Source organism: Musca autumnalis, unplaced genomic scaffold (genome assembly GCF_047663935.1).
Source record: "Musca autumnalis isolate F117 unplaced genomic scaffold, ASM4766393v1 scaffold_4, whole genome shotgun sequence".
Lineage (NCBI taxonomy): Eukaryota > Metazoa > Arthropoda > Insecta > Diptera > Muscidae > Musca > Musca autumnalis.
In genome coordinates, this window is record NW_027411977.1 from 175,547,423 (window position 1) to 175,550,818 (window position 3,396).

Sequence of the window (3,396 nt, forward strand, 5' to 3'; positions counted from 1 at the left end):
ACTTTAAAGCCAAAATAAATACCTCAACCTATCGAGCTCGAATGGGTATTGGGGTTTGTCCATGGGAAGCCATGGATTTATATATGAATTTGGAAAAATCAATTAAATAGGGGTATCGCTGAGGTGCATCGTACAAGATTAAAAAAATATATAATTTCGTATCGATGGAAAGATTCAATATTTTGGTATTATCAACAATAAAAAAAAAATTAACAATATATCTGATCGACAATTAACACCTTTCTGAACATATATAAAAAAAATCCGTATATAAATGCATCCATGAGGGTATAATCAACAATTAACGGTATAATTAAACACATGCACAATTATAAGTATGTTAATAATTACACTCGGGTGTATAAATGAAATTATTCATCAATTTTTCTCTATATTCAAATCTGTTACTCGATCGATATGCATATATATAAATATATATACATATATTCAGAAAGAAGGTGTGACTGATCTGTAGGTTATGATATTGGGCAATAATTGTACTTAATAATTACGATGAGATCCAATATAAAATACTAGATAATTATATTCATACAGATGGATAGTATGTGACCGCAATTATTGAATGTTGATTCTAATATTACGCACTTTAAAATCCATACGTGTTTAATTTAAACATACAAAATTTGTTATACGTAAATGCGTTTGATTATAATTCCGTGAACCAAATTATAACCAAGCTTATCTCAGTTCTTAGTAAAATCACATGAAAGATTCAATATGCTCAATCAAAGCCAAACTGTTTATGTATAAATGTGTTTGATTATAATTCCGTGAAGAAAATTATAACCAAACTAAAAAAAATCACATAAAACATTCAATAATTCGATTGCTGCACTGCGGCTTCACTTAGGTCTTCAATTCAATCACGGTTCTACTTACAGTACATCCAGAGAATTTAGGCTATGTTATGATGGTGATGATGAACTATGATTGTGATAATGATGGGTATGATGATGAAAAATACTTAATGTCCAGTCTATTGGTGATGATGATCTGTGCTATTGCTGTTAAATGGGCTATTGGCATGATGTGATGAATGATGGCTGCGACTAAAGTTGATATGAATTGGATTCTCATCTAAATTAAATTTTGCACTGCAGTGTATGGTCCACGTGGTGGTTAAATTTTCTTGAAAAACGGTCACTAATTGTTCTGAACATCTGTCTCCGATATTGCGGGCATCAAAATTCAAATCCTTTTGGAAAACTTGAGGTGTTTTGCGCCATAAAGGGGCCGGCATGAAAGCTCGAAATGTTTATATGAATGACGCCTCAGCGTTATGGCTGATTGGGGTGCAAAAGTTTATTGTTGGGTCTGGTGGAAATTTCCCAAAAATTTTCGTTTAGCAGCTGGCGAAACACACTGAAGTGTTTCCGCATGCATCACAAATTGAAAGCTTCACTTGAATGTCGTTTGGTAACCGGGCAGTTGTGGATTTTTGGTTACTATCCAAGTCTATGACTGTACTTGCATTAGCCAATTGGAAATCTTCCAATTAGCTGCCGTGGAACATGCTCGAAAACGGCATAAATCTGTGTTGAGTGGCAATAAATGTATTTATTTCTTTTTGGGGTAACAATTTCAACAATTGTTTTATTATAAACCGGTGTTTGATCGCGTTTTAGTAGCAGGCATTGTAGTATAACAATTTGTTCTCAGCCAGATATAATGATGGTGTGGTACCATAGTACCGTTACGCCACAATGCTTTTTCCAAAAACGTGGTTTAGCACTGGGTACAGTATCACCCATGTGACAATCCTGTAGGGACAAAAAAAAAGCAATAAAATGCTTAAAAATATTGTTTCGGTGTAATCCTTTTAACGTGCATTAACTCACCTTTTTAGTTTGCTGCACCAGGTTTAATTACAATTGTGTCTAACAATTGTTCCCACCAAAATCAATAAAACGTTTATGTACATCCAATTGGATGTACAATTCTCTAACTTATTTAGTATGTATACCACCAACACGATTTCTGCAAAATTCCTTCTTGTTCTTTGTGATGTTGTTTCGCCGGCTGCTACTTTTGCAAATGATGCAAAAAACATATGCTGGCCGTATAGGGATCACCAATGCGAAAAATGCATCGACCAATGTGTTGCCGCCACGTCAGCAAAACATATGATCAATAACAGTGTTGCACAGGCGTGGTGATTCGTGTAATACGACGCATGGCTGACAGGGTGACACAACACACTACTTCCAAACTTTTTTGCTGGGTATGATTTAATTGCCTCTTTGGAGGCAAACTTTTTGCTGGGAAGTGATTTGTCTGTGTTTAGACACACAAATTTCTCGGGAAAGTAAATTGAGTTTTTGGGAGAGAGCGGAGAGGAAAGAGCTCCTCAATACTCTTTCCTACACCCTATTGCCTAAAAACTGAATTTACTTTCCCGTGTGTCTAAACACAGACTTTGGAAGTGAATCAAATTATTATCATTTTCACTCATGATTTTTACAAGAGCATGACTACTGAAAGATCCATTGCACTGTATTTTAACAGGCCCTTTGGCACTGCATTTTAACTGACCCTTTGGCATTGAATTTTAACTAACCATTTGGGGGTAGAATAGGATGCAGTCCAAAGCACGTGCTTTGATACATTCTTCGGAATGTGTGCAAGCCATTACAAAATATCCCAGAACAAATAAAATGCATTTATTATTTGTGTAAAACAAAAATATTAAGAACTTTATTACATTAACACAATTTGTGAAAATTCTCCATTGAATTCAATTGCAAAAATGCGTGTTCCCTCCACTCTCCATTTAATCCAAGCTTAACTGTTCTTGCTTCATCTGCTAAATGAGTTTGATATTGTCTTCCCATCACCAGTTAAGATTTCGACATGTACTCCAACAGCACTCCATTGAGAAATCTTCTTACCCAAAAAATGTTCGCAAATTAAATATTTTTTATTTCGACATGTACTCCAACAGCACTCCATTGTGAAATTTTCTTACAGAAAAAATGTTTGCAAATTAAATATTTTTTATTTTATATTAAAAATTTTTGGAAATGTTAACACGCTTATCTCTTTTTGGATAATGTATGCCGCTGCCTGTACAAACTGATTTATGTACTTGTAGGGATCTCTAATAACTGATAATAGAATGTAGCGAACGAAGTGCCTTTTCACGACTCCGTTGAACTGCATCCGGATGTTGTTAAAATGTGACAAGTGGATGTGATTTGGATTGCATCCAAGTGCAGTTAAAATGTGAGGAATGGAGTGCCTTTTTCACGACTCCATTTGAACTGCATCAAAACATGCCGTGAAAGAACTAGTCCACATTGCACTACTTCCAATTTATTTTGCTGGGCATATGTTCTACTTTTTCACCACACACGCTTTTAAGCACAGCAGTAAAAG

General features: G+C 35.0%; 1 long non-coding RNA gene across 1 annotated transcript; it reads right to left on the reverse strand.

Moving 5' to 3' along the window:
- Positions 1-732: 732 nt before the first annotated feature.
- On the reverse strand, positions 733-2,057 carry LOC141400829 (uncharacterized). Its single transcript, XR_012412205.1, has 2 exons — positions 1,860-2,057; positions 733-1,781 (listed from the first exon to the last, which is right to left on the reverse strand). It is a non-coding gene; the product is annotated as an uncharacterized lncRNA (long non-coding RNA).
- Between the last annotated feature and the right edge of the window lie 1,339 nt (positions 2,058-3,396).